This window comes from Ranitomeya variabilis, chromosome 4 (assembly GCF_051348905.1).
Source record: "Ranitomeya variabilis isolate aRanVar5 chromosome 4, aRanVar5.hap1, whole genome shotgun sequence".
Classification (NCBI taxonomy): domain Eukaryota; kingdom Metazoa; phylum Chordata; class Amphibia; order Anura; family Dendrobatidae; genus Ranitomeya; species Ranitomeya variabilis.
In genome coordinates, this window is record NC_135235.1 from 559,000,291 (window position 1) to 559,017,934 (window position 17,644).

General features: G+C 45.9%; 1 protein-coding gene across 1 annotated transcript in view; it reads left to right on the top strand.

Moving 5' to 3' along the window:
- The first annotated feature begins 1,210 nt into the window (after nt 1-1,210).
- Nucleotides 1,211-17,644, top strand: part of LOC143768114 (uncharacterized) — a 34,005-nt gene continuing 17,571 nt past the window's right edge. The window contains exon 1 of the mRNA XM_077256802.1: nt 1,211-1,370. The gene's annotated coding sequence lies outside the window, so the exon portion shown is untranslated. The remainder of the gene's footprint in view (nt 1,371-17,644) is intronic.

The following is a 17,644-nucleotide window of genomic DNA, read 5'->3' on the forward strand; positions in this document are numbered from 1 at the left end:
GGAATGCTCAACACTAGTGGTCACTGGTAAAGCCTCAAAAGGCTGAGTGACAGATCTCACATTCTGAGCCAGCTGAGCTCGGGACAAAAGGCTTGCTGGCAATATTTAACACATGCAGTATAACTCCTTAGTTCAGACTGGTAAGATTTCATAAGGAAAATATGGACTTATTGCACGTCCGAGCCAAACACCAGTTACATTTTCGAGATCTCTGGAAAGGGCCATAACACATTTCAGGGTCTCGATCTGCTCTAGCACCCCAGGGTGGGGAAATATGTAGAATGGCTAGTAGGAGCCAGGTAGCAATGCCATGATGGGTCTCCAAGCATAACATGTGGTCTCTCTCTGTCATGCTAGCTGTACCCTTTGAAAGTGAGGGCCATGCTGAGAAACATGCTTGAAGGAACTAGGAACCAGCTGGCAACCCATGCCCACTGCAGCCCAGCACACACATGGTCGCACATCAAACCAGTAATTGACATGATCCATCTGCTCATATCTTTTGTGCTACCACTATTTGTATTTGCATATCTGATCATTTTATATGTGTAACCATAGTGTATAAAGTGTATTGCCTAGTGTGTCCTTAAGATGATTAAATATATAATTTAACCTTGGGCTGCTGTTTTATCTCAATACATGAATCCACACATCTGTATTCTCGGTTTAATTTTCCATGCTACCAGGGCTTCTAACAAGGAACTGGAGACAGTCTTACCAGGCTGACCAGGCACTGTTTCACTGGTGCTAGCGAAGGGGGCCCTCTCAGCCTGTCAGGGTTATGAGTGAGTATAGTTCCACATCAGCAACTACTTGGGCCCCATCCTCTCACTCTCCACGCCTCCTTGATCCCGTGAGGGCAGGGGGTGTTTGAGTAAAACTGCACCAAACTGACCTTACGTGTCCCCAGGGGGTGTGGAACTGCATTATGTGATCCTTCTGACGTAATAGTGAAGTTAGGCGGGGTAAAGAGGTGTGGGTTCATCACACTATCGATTTATAACATAAAACTTAAACAATGGTTACTCTTTAAGGATTACTGAGTCTCCTATCTAGATTTTTAATAATGTTTGCTTGAGCATGTTCTAAAATGATTTTTTTCCTAAAGTATTTAAAATAAAAAAGTCAAATAGACTTAATACAAAAAATCTTTTTGACTGTACTGCTCCTATGCTGAACTATGTTTTTTTGTTTTCCACAGTTACAGAGCTGTACAGTCTGATTCTAGAGACATACGTTATTTTGTCCTTTACTAGCTAACAAGGACCTTTCCTCTGCCCTTTCTTATTATGAACAGATGGACAGCAAGAGAAGGTCTAACAAATGGTAGATTTTCAGAAGCAAGTAGAACATTCCTGGAGAAATTGGGGGTAAGTAAGGACAGGTGGAAGGACATCATGAATACGTGCAAGTCTGCCAATAGTCCAATTTTTCATAAGGCTGTGCCACAAACCAGACAATGTAGAGTTTATGCTAAGGGCAATCCTGTGTTTTGGCATTGAAATGTTGATTATGCACCAAATAAGTGATTGTATATTTCCAGATGACAGGCTCTTAAAGGAGTTGTCCGGTTACAAAATAATAATGGGTTATCCTGTGATGTCCAACACAGACGAGTCACTAACAGCTCAGGCTGAATGTGAACTGTCGCGGTTTCATAATGGTGGCCTACAGACACTATGAGTAACAGCTCAGCCGCTCTATGGAATCTGCAGTGTGCTGGACTGTCTGTTTAGTGAGTGACAGTCCAGTCATCCAGTCTGATCCTGGGGTGTGCTGGGCTGTCAGCAATTTGTTTGGCAGCCCTGCTGCTCAATCTAGTCTAGCCTGTGGGCCTTTCTCCAGGTGCCTCCCATCCTCTAATGATTTGTTAGGTATTTAGCTGGCTTGCTGTGAGCAGCAGATTGTCAGTTGTAGTTTTGTTTTAGTTAGGTGTGTGCTTGCTCTTTGTATGACTTCTGGTCTTGTTTATGATGTAGGATCTGGTGTGATGATTCTCGTGGATTATTCTTTCTGCTTTTGACTCTCTCTGACTGCAGGTATCTGATCCCGGACTTGGCCTCTTTCTATCGGTTTGTTGTACTCCCTGGTTTTGATGTACCCTTCTGGCATTTGACCACAGACTGTTTCTTGACCACACCTTTAACTTATTCCTCTGTACAACCAGCCCTCCTGGTATATAACCTCGGACTTCCTGACTATCCTAACTCATTGCTTGCCCATGAGTAGTGGCTCAGTGTCACATGACCATAGAACAGAGATCCCCTGTGCCACTCCATCCAATGTTTAGCAGCTGCTGAGTTGCAAAACAGCTGGTATTGAAGAGACTTTTTCATGTCCCATTGGTAACCTTATTACTGCCATGCTCCTCAGTCCCATATTTTGTAACGGATAAAAACAGGAGCCTTGTAACTTGCTCCTTTTTGTCCATCCACTAAATATTTCATAGCTGGTTCACCTATGAAAAGCTATTTCCATCTCTTTCTGAAGCAAAGATCATGGCAATATCTTCTTACAGTGTTTGTCAAATAAGATCAAACATTTGTTGGCAATTTTCTGCTGTGTATTTTCCGTTAACATCATTTTTCTTTCGACATCCTGCCTTCCCACCTCAAAAAAAAACCTGAAGATCTGAATTTAATAAATTGCCAAGAAAACCTATAAAACAAAGTGTCAGCTGGTAATGATGAAATGGAGACACTGTATAGTGTTTGTCGGAAAAATAATTACAAATAGTGTCACCATTTTGCTTCAGAAAAGACAGATTTCTCTTCCCTGACTCCATATGGAAGGATTTCTGCAGTTAGTGGGGAATCCCAATGGTTATCTCCATTTTATTAGATTGAATATGTCCTACGAGGAGCAGGAGACTCTATGAACGGTATATTTATGGCAGAAATATATCGGAAACATATTTTATAGGGTATAAGCAGAATTATTTCTAGTAACCAGTTAGGGGCTGGTGGAAATCTCAAACACGCTTCTACTCAATTTACTTTTACAGTGCGTGACATAGTGACTAAAAATTTTATTTGGCGCCATGTGCTTAGTGCAATCTATAAAAAGAATAAAAATAGGGTTTCTTGTCCATGATGTGGATGGAGGGGGAGTAATGGGGAGAAGGGAGGCTGAAAGCTGTTACATTGTACAGTACTGAGCAAAAGTTTTAATGAAGAGACAAATGCTGGAAAGAATAAAAAGCGCAAATAGTGTCTTATCTGGGTTACACAGTAATAAAAGAACATGCACACTGGTGCTCACCTGGTATGGTTGTGTGCGCACAACCACTGATAAAGTTAAAGACTGCTGCAGACCCACGGTGAGAAGCGGAAGAAAGAGAACTGGAAGTAATGGTTAATCTGTGTTGACATTGAGACATTGAGAAAGAATAAACGGATGCAGATCAAATTTTAAGCAGTCTAATCGTCAACTCGTTTCAAAGTTTTACAATCTCTTCATCAGGACAAACCACGATATAGTCACAATTAGCACAAGCAAAAATAAATAGACAAGGCGTTCAAATAAAGGTACGTAAAATGGGGTAAAGGCCTTAATAACCCAATAAGCAGAACCAGATTTGCCTACCACTCCTAAACTAATAAATAAGAAACCACACTGCGTGGCTTTGGATATAAAGGTCACAGCGGCCTCATTTTATCTAATAAACATATCAAAACATAACATAAGAATAGCTATAAAGGAGAGGGGATTGAAGGTTCCAAAAACCATTCTTAAAAACCGCAACAAAACAGCTCCTCCACATCAGCCTCCAGCCACACCGCACCAGCTTGGGGGCGCCACCTGAATGTTGCCCTGTACCCAAATCTAGACATCTGAGCACTAGATGGCATAACAGAGATAAAACCGGACGCATGTTTAAATTGACATGACGATACAAAATTGCATTCTCACTCATTAAACTGTCAGCCTCAGCACAGGTCTTTTTTACGGGAAACTGCAGAGAGCACCCCCAGAGCTCCCAGGAAAGGACTCAGATGCTGACCTAGGCACTGCCATCAAGCATAACCACAGCCTAATATCTTTATGGTCCCACGATAAACCTCAGACGAACCGTCTTTCTCTGCCTGAACTATTCATCATAGCGAAGCCACGCCGTGCCTCCATAAATGCGATATACTTGCCAATTGAAACCAAATAACAAAACAATGCCGAACTTATCAGGAGCCTTTTCACCAATGATACCTGCCAATGTAGTGAAAGCCTGTAACAAATTATGAAATGTACGAGGAATGAAGTGATAACGCCTGCGTTCCTCCTTGTCCTTCTTATTCTCGTCCGGTTTCACCCTACCCAGATTAAATTTCTCCAATGGTAGCAAAGAAAATATTTCAACATATTCATCTTTCCATATTTTCTCCCTAACTTCTTGCTTTAAATAAGTCCCTCAAGTGCCATCAATGCAAAACTACACCTCTTGCTCTGACAGCTAAACACACCGTATCAACCGACGCATTAGAAGAAGCCGGCGCAGAAACAAGATCATTAACTACAACAATAGGCATATCAACATCAGTTGCCCCGGATCCAACAGCATTACCCTGCCATACTCCACTAGGTTCAGCACCTGGCGCCAAAAAAACCTTAAACATATTAAACAATTCCAACACCATGTCCATCACACTCACACCACTACCAACCGAACTTGCCTCCACTGTACCCCTGCATCACTTGCAAACGCATTCCCAAGGTGCATGCAAAACATATTTTAAATTACCAGGCTGACTACGTGGATTACTCTAAAGAGCTGTTGCATGACTTCCTTATTGATCGCTGTCACTACTGTTGCTGTCTGCTACCCACTGGGACTCAGGGACATCGACAGTGGCAACTAGCATTGTCTACCCGCCGCTGGACCTGGACCTCCGACCTTGTAAGAGGAGAGACTTCAGCTGCACACCTGCAGCCAGCATACCCTGGAGCTCCTCTGTCCCCTCTCAGTCCTATCTGGTTTCTCCTCCTTGTCATTTGTTTCTGGGTTAATTCTCTTCCTGCTTCCTCTTATAGGTCTGCCCAACCTGAGCTTCCATGATCCTGATGTCTGTGGAGATAGAATCCTGATAATTGCCATTGTGGCCCTGTTCCCATGCACAAGCCACACTTCCTGGTCCATAGCACGGTCATGTGACATGCGTGATGTCACTGAAATCTTGCCCTGTAATCACAGCTGAGAGGCCAATGAGGTCACTCACCTTGACACCTGGATCAGGCCAGGGCTGTGGATTCCTCCCAGAGCGACTCATGGCGGCTGCTGAGTGGATCAGCGCCGCTGGCCATGCAGGGTCCCTTGAGGGGCTCCTAATCTTGCACATGGTCCTGGGGGTCATTTCAGGGCTCAGTCTCACCAAAGGCCTGGAACTCTCCGAGCGCTTCTGAGGTGCTGCGGCCGAAGCCACCTAAATGGCCCCTTCTGCAGTCCCACTGCTCCAGCTGGCTCTGGAGCCATTCCTGTCTTCGGTTTTGGCCAAGGCATGGATCTCTGTGAACAACGCCTCCACTAATGATGTTCTGGGTACAAAGGCCACCACAGAAGATGGTCGTTCCCTTAAATACCCCTTCCCAAGGACCATCCCACTCACCAATTAGGTAAGCCACATTCCCCCTGGAATTCCCCCTCACTGTCTCCCTTCCCTAAACCTTCCAACTTTGCCCATATCACATCCCATTAACCCCTTAGCACCCAAAACTCAGGCCTAGCAAATATCCCGAGTCATGAGACCTTCCCTTAAGCCATGTTGAGGGTACAGTCAGGGCCCTTCCCTTACATTTGGTTGAAAGTAAAATAAACAATACAGATACATATAGAAATGGAAGAAACACTGGTGCTCCAGATAATTCCCCGAAAGGGAGGGGGAAGGGGGGGGGAGAAGAACTAATTGTTCAGTGTTGAGAGCTGCTGGTGATTGTAACAGGTTCTGTGTGGACCTGTTGAGTATGTATAACTAGTTAATGCGGGAATTTCACCTGCGCTAGCTACACAAAAGGGACAATGCAAAAGGGCTACAGCAATTGGTATGAAAGAAAAGAAATATATAGGTTCAAGGCACTTACTGGTTTTTTGCCATAGATGGTTATGTGTAGAACCTGTTTTGAGGTTGTAGTAGGATCTTAAAGAAATGACAAAGCAAATGTGTGCTTTTTTTATTTATTGGGTTTGCAAATAGAGTGAGATGGTGAAAACGTATGTGTGAGTATTGGTTCTTACTCACTTTGCGTGATTTGTGTAGATGCACATTCGCATTCCTTCTGTTACAGCTGGGAATAGTTATTTCCCTGGGTTTTTACGATCCTTCCTGTTTAAACAGATTTGCAAACTTTATGGTCTACGTATGATCTAGATGGATATAAATATAGTGAATTCAATTATGTTGGTTATACTCACTTAGGATACAGAAGAATAGTGAAACAATATGGACTTTACATGAATAGGATACTATTGAGCTGGTTAAATGGTGCTGTAATCAAGATAAATGTTACATATGTATAGGTTTGGACAGAGCCTTTCCTGATACACTAGATATAATTATTCTGCTGATTCCACAAGTTGTGTGCATACGTATGTGATCAGGATGTACTCACTGTTTACCTTAATGGTGGAATGCCATGATCTCTGGGGTAGCGGGCGTGCCACTGATGCTGCCACTGATGCTGCCGCCGTGATGGTGCGGTCAGCTGGGAGAGACATAGCAGCAGGAGCCGCTAGACCGCGAGAACCTCGTGCACCCCGGCCGGAAGCAACAGCGAGGTGGCGGTAAAAGGGTGGTGGGTGGAGCTATAGGTGACGTCACCGAGCTATGGAGCCAGAGGAGATAGATGCGATATGGGCAGTAAACCAACGCGTTTCAAGGGCTCAAGCCCTCTTCATCAGGGTTATTAGACCACAACTTGTGGAGTCAGCAGAATAAATATATCTAGTGTATTAGGAAAGGCTCTGTCCAAACCTATACATATGTAACATTTATCTTGATTACAGCACCATTTAACCAGCTCAACAGTATCCCATTTCTGCTAAGTCCATATTGTCCCACTACTCCTCTGTATCCTAAGTGAGTATAACCAACATCATTGAATTCACTATATTTATACCTATCTAGATCATAAGACCATAAAGTTTGTAAATCTGCTTAAACAGGAAGGATCAGAGTTGAGCGACTTTTACTTTTTTAGGATCGAGTCGGGTTTCGCGAAACCCGACTTTCTCAAAAGTCGGGTCGGGTGAAATCGGCCAATTATTGCGAAAAGTCGGGGGCCGACTGAAACACGAAACCCAATGCAAGTCAATGGGGAATCAAAGTCGGCAGAGAGGGGAGGACAGGAAAACACCTAAAGTGGCCATTTTAATGCCAAAAACATCAATTCTTAATACTGAAGCTTGTCAATCTTAATTTACTTTATAATAATAGTTAGGCATTGAAAATTGGGGGTAATTTGGCTAAATTTGTGGGGGGGTAGGGCTGGCTCAAGTTTTTTGTTGGCCCAGGAAACGCGGAATACGTCACGGCGGTGGAGCAGGGAGAGGTAAGCATTTAAACTTTGCAAGTGCTATGATCCTGAGCAAGCAGGGAGGGCCCACTCATTCGCAATGGCACTGGCACAGGGCCCCTCAAAGTATGGCGGTGTGTATGACAGCGGGGGCGCCTCCCACCAGCAGAGACACTTTTGCGTATTATGAGGGGCCCTGTGCCAGTGACGTTGCCAACGAGTATGGCCCCCCAACCTGATGAAGGAACCTGCACTTTCATCTGCACCTTCCTCTTTCTCCCTGTGTAAGGTGGTATAGTATGCGGGAAGGGGAACCTGACTTTCAGCAGGGTCAGATTCTGGCAGTGTAGAGTGCAAGGGGAATGTAGTAGTTTGGGTCAATGTACCAGCAGACTCATCTAGCAGTGGCTGGGCAATGGGCAGGATGAGGAGGAAAAACAGAGATAGAGACCCAAATAATAAAGTAGGCTAAATGCAGTTCAAAATTGGTAACAGGAGTAAACAGGCGGCACTGCTTTGTTCAGTGGAGGAAAACAACAAGCAGCGGCAGACACCGTTAGTAGGCCCAACCAAACAAGTTGGCCAAATGCAGTTTAATATTCGACACAGGATGAAAATTGAGGCTCAGCTTTGTTCAGTGGAGGAGAACAACAAGCAGCGGCAGACACCGTTAGTAGGCCCAACCAAAAAAGTAGGCCAAATGCAGTTTAATATTCGACACAGGATGAAAATTGAGGCTCAGCTTTGTTCAGTGGAGGAGAAAAGCAAGGAGTGGCAGACACCGTTAGTAGGCCCAACCAAACAAGTAGGCCAAATGCAGTTTAATATTCGACACAGGATGAAAATTGAGGCTCAGCTTTGTTCAGTGGAGGATAACAACAAGCAGCGGCAGACACCGTTAGTAGGCCCAACCAAACAAGTAGGCCAAATGCAGTTTAATATTCGACACAGGATGAAAATTGAGGCTCAGCTTTGTTCAGTGGAGGAGAACAACAAGCAGCAGCAGACACCGTTAGTAGGCCCAACCAAACAAGTAGGTCAAATGCAGTTTAATATTCGACACAGGATGAAAATTGAGGCTCAGCTTTGTTCAGTGGAGGAGAAAAGCAAGGAGCGGCAGACACCGTTAGTAGGCCCAACCAAACAAGTAGGTCAAATGCAGTTTAATATTCGACACAGGATGAAAATTGAGGCTCAGCTTTGTTCAGTGGAGGAGAACAACAAGCAGCGGCAGACAACGTTAGTAGGCCCAACCAAACAAGTAGGCCAAATGCAGTTTAATATTCAACACAGGATGAAAATTGAGGCTCAGCTTTGTTCAGTGGAGGACAGCTGGATTGAGTGGAGCAGACAGACACAGGTAGTAGGCCTAAAATAAAAAAGTAGGCTAAATGCAATTCAAAATTGGTAACTGGATTACACAGGCGGCATAGCTTTGTTCAGTGGAGGAAAATTGTAATTAGTAGCAGACTAAGTTAGTAGGCCCAAATAATAAAGTGGGCTAAATGTCTGCCAAAAAATTGTTCATAAATAAACAGGTGGCATAGCTAGGTACAGGGGTGGGCTCCCTTGCTGAGTAGCAGACAGTGGTAGTAGGCACAAAGTATTAACTGGTCTGAATGGAGGCCAGGGCCCCTGTATATTTTAACTATCATCTATCATTTCAACAAATTTGTATTGGCAGTGCCATTGAAGAATTTAACAGCACAGACTACACAGTGGTGGAGCAGGGAGAGGTAAGTATTGCAAGTGTTAGAGCACTGTTTGAGCAGGGGGGAACACTCTCTCATGGGCGGTGGTACTGGCACAGGGCCCCTCATATTACGACGATGTGTCTGACGTTGGTTGTGCACCACCACCATCAGAGACACTTCTTTGTACTATGAGGGACCCTGTGCCAGTGCCGTGGCTCAAGAGTGGGCACACCCACCTGTCCAGGCAAACGGCACTCACACGGGTGCTTGCGCCACGTTGTGACCACGGCCCTGTGGGGGGAGTCAGCCCATTTAGGGAGGTATACAAATGGCCTATGGTGGATATTCAGCACCTGCAAATGGCGGAATTGGAGCAGTCAGTAAGAGGAGGCCAAAAGCAAGACATTTTCCAGGCAAGCTACGTGTCAGCAGGGGAAGGTGGGGCAAAATAATTTGAAATCCATGATTGGTTCATTTTAATGAAGGTTAGATCATCAACATTTTGGGTAGCCAGACGAGTCCTTTTTTCGGTCAGTATTGAACCAGCAGCACTGAAGACTCTTTCTGAGAGCACACTAGCAGCTGGGCAAGCGAGCTCCTGTAATGCATATTCTGCCAATTCGGGCCAGGTGTCTAGTTTAGATGCCCAGTAATCAAAGGGGAATGACCTGTGAGGGAGAACATCGATAATGGTGGAAAAATAGTTGGTAACCATACTGGACAAATGCTGTCTCCTGTCACTTTGAATCGATGCAGCAGTACCTGTCGTGTCTGCGCTCATTGTGAAATCACTCCACAACCTGGTGAGAAATCCCCTCTGTCCAATGCCACTTCGGCTTTGTGCACCTCTAGCACCTCTGCCATGTTGCCCCCTACAGCTTGTGTGAGAACCATCAGCGCCGCTGTGTGCTGGGAATGCCTGAACCAAACGGTCTACAAGAGTTGCTTGTTTGGTAGCCAATATTTGCTCAAGGTTCTCATGTGGCATGATATTTTGTAATTTGCCTTTGTATCGTGGATCAAAGAGGCAGGCCAACCAGTAATCGTCATCGATCATCATTTTGATAATGCGGGGTTCCCGTTTTAGGATACGCAAGGCATACTCTGCCATGTGGGCCAAAGTTCCAGGTGTCAATTCACTGCTTGTGCTGGGTTGAGGAGTACTTTCTTGAAAATCTACATCACTTGTGGCCCACAAAAACCCTGTACCTGACCTTGCAATGCCACGAGTTTCTATTGCCCCCCTGAGAAGCATCCTCCTCCCATAAATATTCAGCCCCATCATCCTCCTCCTCCTCCTCCTCTTCATCCGCCACCTCGTCCCGGAGACTTCCCTGACCAGACAATGGCTGACTGTCATCAAGGCTTCCCTCCTCCTCGGCCGCAGACGCCTGCTCCTTGATGTGCGTCAAACTTTGCATCAGCAGACGCATTAGTGGGATGCTCATGCTTATGATGGCGTCGTCCGCACTGACCAGCCGTGTGCATTCCTCAAAACACTGAAGGACTTGACAGAGGTCTTGGAGCTTCGACCACTGCACACCTGACAACTCCATGTCTGCCATCCAACTGCCTGCCCGTGTATGTGTATCCTCCCACAAATAAATTACAGCACGCCTCTGTTCGCACAGCCTCTGAAGCATGTGCAGTGTAGAGTTCCACCTTGTTGCAACGTCTATTATTAGGCGGTGCTGGGGAAGATTCAGTGATCGCTGATGGTTAAGCATACGGCTGAAGTGTACAGGTGACCGGCGGATGTGCGAGCAAAGTCTGCGCACCTTCAGGAGCAGGGCTGGTAAATCAGGGTAATTCTTGAGGAAGCACTGCACCACAAGGTTCAAGGTGTGAGCCAGGCAAGGAATGTGTTTCATTTCGTAAAGGGCTATGGCAGCCATAAAATTCCTTCCGTTATCACTGACTACCTTGCCTGCCTTGTACACTGCCCAGCCATGACTGAGTTTCTTGCTGCAAGTACTCGACCAGTACTTCCGCAGTGTGTCTGTTGTCGCCCAAACACTTAATTTGCAGCACAGCCTGCTGACGCTTACCACTAGCTGTTCCATAATGGGACACCACGGGTGCAACACTGGCAGCTGCGGATGGAGTGTTCGTGCAACTGAGCTCTGTGGATGAGCTTTCGCTTGTGGAAGAGGAGGAGGAGGAGGTGCAAACGCCTACAGCCAACTGTTTCATATACCTTGGGCTAGGCAGAACTGTGCCGCTATGGCTGTCCCCTGTGGACCCTGCATCCACCACATTAACCCAGTGTGCCGTGATGGACACGTAACGTCCCTGGCCATGCCTACTGGTCCATGCATCAGTTGTTAGGTGCGCCTTTCTACTGACCGATTGTCTCAGTGCATGGACAATGCGTTCTTTGACATGTTGGTGGAGTGCTGGGATGGCTTTTCTCGCAAAGAAGTGTCGACTGGGTAGGTCATAGCGTGGTACTGCGTAGGCCATCAGGGCTTTGAAAGCTTCGCTTTCAACCAACCGGTAGGGCATCATCTCTAACGAGATTAGTCGAGCAATGTGGGCGTTCAAACCCTGTGTACGCGGATGAGAGGAAGAGTACTTTCTTTTCCTACCTAGAGTCTCTTGTAGGCTGAGCTGGACTGGAGAGCTGCATATGGTGGAACTAGCGGGGGTGGTGGTGGACATGGCAGATTGACAGAGGCTTGGTGATGGTATTCTTGATGTGGATTTACCTACAGTGTTTCCAACCAAGAACCTTGTGATTCCCTGACTGCTTTGGCCTTGCGACAATACCTCCACATTTGTTACTGGTGGTGCCATGGGCTTCCAGTGAGTTAAGCAAAGTAGCATTGCTGACTAACTTCAATATGAGCAGGTGCATCAACGGTACGGGAAGTTTGGTAGTTAGTCCATGCTTCCAAGTGCCTGCTGGTTAGATGTCTACGCATGCACGTTGTATTTAAACTTTGTAGATTCTTCCCTCTGCTAAAGGTCTTGGAGCATTTCTTACATATAACTTTGGACTGATCATTCGGATCTTGGTTAAAAAATTGCCACACTGCACTTGTCCTACTATGGAATACCTTTTCAGGCTTTGCACGCCGTGCTACTGTCACCAGATTGCAATGCTGTCCTACACCTGTTGTGTTTTTTGACACACGTTTTGGGCCTGATGCGGGCCTGCCAGATGACAGCTTTTGCGATGTAGATGGATGCAGCAGATCATCCTCCTCCGCTTCTGAGCTACAGGCAGTGGCACCCTCTTCCCCCAATGGCTGCCAATCAGGGTCAACAACTGGGTCATCTACCACCTCCTCTTCAATGTCATGTGCACCGTCCTCTGTGTCAACGTGTAAGGTGCTATAGCGTTCGGGACTGGGCACCATAGTCGCATCAGGGTCAGATTCGGGCTCAGCACACTGCGAGGGCAAAGTAGTGATCCAAGTCAATGGAACAGCATAATAATCAAGCTGTGGCTGTGCATCTGTGCACTCCATGTCCGATTCATCCTGTAATGGGCTTTTAACAATTTCCCTCTCTAGCCCAGGCACAGTATGTGTAAAGAGCTCCATGGAGTAAAGTGTAGTGTTGCCTGCCGCATCCTTCACTTTTGTTTTGGGTGAAGGACACAAGGAAGCAACTTTTTCCGGACCTGGAGCAGCCACTGACGACTCACTGGTTTTAGATTTCGAAGCTTCTGAAGAGGAAGTGAAAGAGCTAGAGGCTGAGTCAGCAAGGAAAGCCAAAATTTGTTCCTGCTGCTCCGGCTTTAAAAGCTGTTTTCCAACTCCCAGATAAGGGAGCCTTCGAGGCTTTGTGTAGCCAGACGATGATGCTGCCTCAACACCTCGAGCCTTTGGTGCTATCTTGCTTTTCCCAGTACCACCAGATGCTCCACTACCACCACCACCATCAGTACCAGCTGGCAACGACCGCCCACGGCCTCTTCCACCAGACTTCCTCATTTTTGCGGAAATGTTACCAATATAAAAACCGTTATATGCTACTGTTAAACAAGGTACCGTATTTTTCTGACCATAAGACGCACTTTTTTTCCTCCAAATTTGGGAGGAAAGTGTGGGTGCGTCTAATGGTAGGGATGTAGCATGTGGGGAGGGGGGCAGCAGCGAGTGGGATCGCAATGTTATCCCACTTCAGGAGGCAGAAAAATTTCCCCACTGCCGGGAATCAGCGCTGGGGAAACCATGTTGTCCCGATCATTAAGTGCAGTGAATATTCATTAGCTACTCCCCGCCCATCTATCAGCTGAGCGGTGAGCCTGGAGCAGCAAATGAATACTGCACTTAAGCAGCGACACACATGGATTCCCCAGCGCTGATTCCTGCAGCAGCTGGGGAGATCCGTGTGTCCGGGGGAGGAGGAGGCAGCAGCAGGGTCCGGGGGAGAGGAGATCGCTGCCTACCATCCTGGGCTGGAGCTGAGTGCTGTGCAGTATGCACAAGGAGGACCTGTGATGATGTCAGAAGTGGGCAGGCTGGAGCATCACATGGCAGCACAGAGCCCTCCCTCTTCTTGACATCATCACAGGTCCTTCAGACTCCAACATTAGAATCTGCTGGCTTCCATTACCTGTGCTGTGGAAAGGCAACAAGAGGGAGGGCTCTTTGTGTGCAGTCATGGGATGCTTTTACCTCACCACAGGCTGGCTGCCACAATTAAGAGGTTAGTCTTTCCAAAACACAATAAAGCACTCTGCCACTCCTTTGGTGAACTATAACTCCCAGCATGTCATAGGATCTGCAGGACATGCTGGGAGTTATAGTTCTCTCATGGGATCTTAAAGCAGCACTCCAGTGTTATTTTGCAGTGCTGGAGTGGTGCTTTCAATATAAGCCCTGTGCCCCCATTCTTATACTCACCCTCCAGCATCTTCATATAGTACTGTACAGACACCACACTGGTCCCGCAGCTTCCAACATAATAACATACTATTATATATAATAACACCACATATAATAGTATGTTATTAAATATTTAACCACATTTTTTTGCTTCAAATATTTTTTTCCCTATTTTCCACCTCTAAAACCTGGGTGCGCCTTATAGTCTGGTGCGTCTTATAGTCCGAAAAATACGGTATATTAACTTTTGGAGAATTTAGATCTCCCTTTTTTTGGCGGGACGACTGCAGGAAAAAACAGGCCCTGTGTATTACACCACACAATGTACAAGGCAGAACGTGGCTGGCAGATGTACACCAAACAGAACTCACGTAGATTCACTAAGTGGCAATTTAAAGCTCCCTTTTTTTTGTGGGGGAGACTGCAGGGGAAAACAGGCCCTGTGTATTACACCACACAGTGTACAAGGCAGAACGTGGTTGGCAGATGTACGCCAAACAGAACTCACGTAGATCCACTAAGTGGCAATTTAAAGCTCCTTTTTTTGTGGGGGGAGACTGCGGGGGAAAACAGGCCCTGTGTATTACACCACACAAGGTACAAGGCAGAACGTGGTTGGCAGATATACGCCAAACAGAACTCACGTAGATCCACTAAGTGGCAATTTAAAGCTCCCTTTTTTTGTGGGGGGAGACTGCGGGGGAAAACAGGCCCTGTGTATTACACCACACAAGGTACAAGGCAGAACGTGGTTGGCAGATATACGCCAAACAGAACTCACGTAGACCCACTAAGTGGCAATTTAAAGCTCCCTTTTTTTTGGGGGGGTGGAGACTGCAGGGAAAACAGGCCCTGTGTATTACACCACACAATGTACAAGGCAGAACGTGGCTGGCAGATATATTATACGCCAAACAGAACTCACGTAGATCCACTAAGTGGCAATTTAAAGCTCCCTTTTTTTTTTGGGGGGGGGGGAGACTGCAGGGAAAAACAGGCCCTGTGTATTACACCACACAATGTACAAGGCAGAATGTGGCTGGCAGATATACGCCAAACAGAACTCACGTAGATCCACTAAGTGGCAATTTAAAGCTCCCTTTTTTTGTGGGGGGAGACTGCAGGGGAAAGCAGGCCCTGTGTATTACACCACACAATGTACAAGCCAGAACGTGGCTGGCAGATATACGCCAAACAGAACTCACGTAGATCCACTAAGTGGCAATTTAAAGCTCCCTTTTTTTTTGTGGGGGGAGACTGCAGGGGAAAACAGGCCCTGTGTATTACACCACACAATGTACAAGGCAGAACGTGGCTGGCAGATATACGCCAAACAGAACTCACGTAGATCCACTAAGTGGCAATTTAAAGCTCCCTTTTTTTTTGTGGGGGGAGACTGCAGGGGAAAACAGGCCCTGTGTATTACACCACACAATGTACAAGGCAGAACGTGGCTGGCAGATATACGCCAAACAGAATTCACGTAGATCCACTAAGTGGCAATTTAAAGCTCCCTTTTTTTGTGGGGGGAGCCTGCAGGGAAAAACAGGCCCTGTGTATTACACCACACAATGTACAAGGCAGAACGTGGCTGGCAGATATATGCCAAACAGAACTCACGTAGATCCACTAAGTGGCAATTTAAAGCTCCCTTTTTTTTTGTGGGGGGAGACTGCAGGGGAAAACAGGCCCTGTGTATTACACCACACAATGTGCAAGGCAGAACGTGGCTGGCAGATATACGCCAAAACAGAACTGACACAGATGCACTTAGTGGCAATATTAATCTCCCTTTTTATGTGTGGGACACTGCTGCAAAATTCAGGCCCACTGTATTACACTACACAGTATAAGTGGCAGAAAGTGGCTGGCAGATCTACGCCAAACAGAACTGACGCAGATGCACTGAGTGGCAATATAAATCTCCCTATTTTTGTGTGGGACACTGCAGCAAAAAAAAAAACAGGCCCACTGTATTACACTACACGGTATAAGTGGCTGAAAATGGCTGGAAATATATATAAATAAAGGGACTGTACTACAATAACAATCTCCCTACAATGATCTCAGGACAAGTATGGCAGCCAGCAATAAAAAGGACTGCTGCACACAAAAGTGTGGACAAATAAACAATATAACTGTGCAGAAAGGAGCAACAGGACTTTTGCTTTTAACCCCTTTCTGCCAGCTGACGGAATAGTACGTCAGCTGGCAGATCCCCTGCTTTGAGGTAAGCTCTGGCGGTGAGCCCACCTCAAAGCCGCGACATGTCAGCTGTTTTGTACAGCTGACATGTGCGCGCAATGAGCGCGAGGGGAAACGCAATCCGCCCGTGCCCATTAACTAGTTAAATGCTGCCATCAAGCGCTGACAGCGGCATTTAACTAGCGCTCCCGGCCGCGCGGCCGGAAGTGCTCGCACCGCTGACCCCCGTCACATGATCGGGGGTCAGCGGTGCATTGCCATAACAACCAGAGGTCTCCTTGAGACCTCTATGGTTGTTGATGGCCGATTGCTTTGAGCGCCACCCTGTGGTCGGCGCTCAAAGTACACCTGGATTTCTGCTACATAGAGGTGATCTGTGCTTCACCTCTATGTAGCAGAGCCGATCGAGTTGTGCATGCTTCTAGCCTCCTATGGACGCTATTGAAGCATGCCAAATTTTTTTTTTAAAAAAAGTGTTTAAAAATATAAAAAAATAAAAAATATATAAAAGTTCAAATCACCCCCCTTTCGCCCCAATCAAAATAAAACAATAAAAAAAATCAAACATACACATATTTGGTATCGCCACGTTCAGAATCGTCCAATCTATCAATAAAAACAAAGGATTAACCTGACCGCTAAATGGCGTAGCGATAACAAAAATCAAAATGCCCAAATTACGTTTTTTTAATCGCCGCAACATTGCATTAAAATGCAATAACGGGCGATCAAAAGAACGTATCTACACCAAAATGGTATAATTAAAAACGCCAGCTTGGCATGCAAAAAATAAGCCCACACCTGACCCCAGATCACAAAAATTGGAGACGCTACGGGTATAGGAAAATCGCGCAATTTTTTTTTTTTTTTTAGCAAACTTTGGAATTTTTTTTCACCACTTAGATAAAAAATAACCTAGGCATGTTAGGTGTCTATGAACTCGTAATGACCTGGAGAATCATAATGGCAGGTTAGTTTTAGCATTTAGTGAACCTAGCAAAAAAGCCAAACAAAAAACAAGTGTGAGATTGCACTTTTTTGCAATTTCATCACACTTGGAATTTTCTTCCCGTTTTCTGTTACACGGCATGGTAAAACCAATTGTATCGTTCAAAATTACATCTCGTCCCGCAAAAAATAAGCTCTCACATGGCCATATTGACGGAAAAATAAAAAAGTTATAGCTCTGGGAAGGAGGGGAGCGAAAAACGAAAACGAAAAAACGGAAAACGCTCCGGGGGTGAAGGGGTTAAAAAAGCAGTTGGTTTGCACAGCGGCATACAAACAGCAATGCAGCTTTTAGGGAGCCTTATAAGCTACAGAGCTGATGCACAGAAATCTAGCCTCCACTGTCCCTGCAAAGAAAAGGTGGTGTTGGACAGTGGAAATCGCTACAGCACAAGCAGT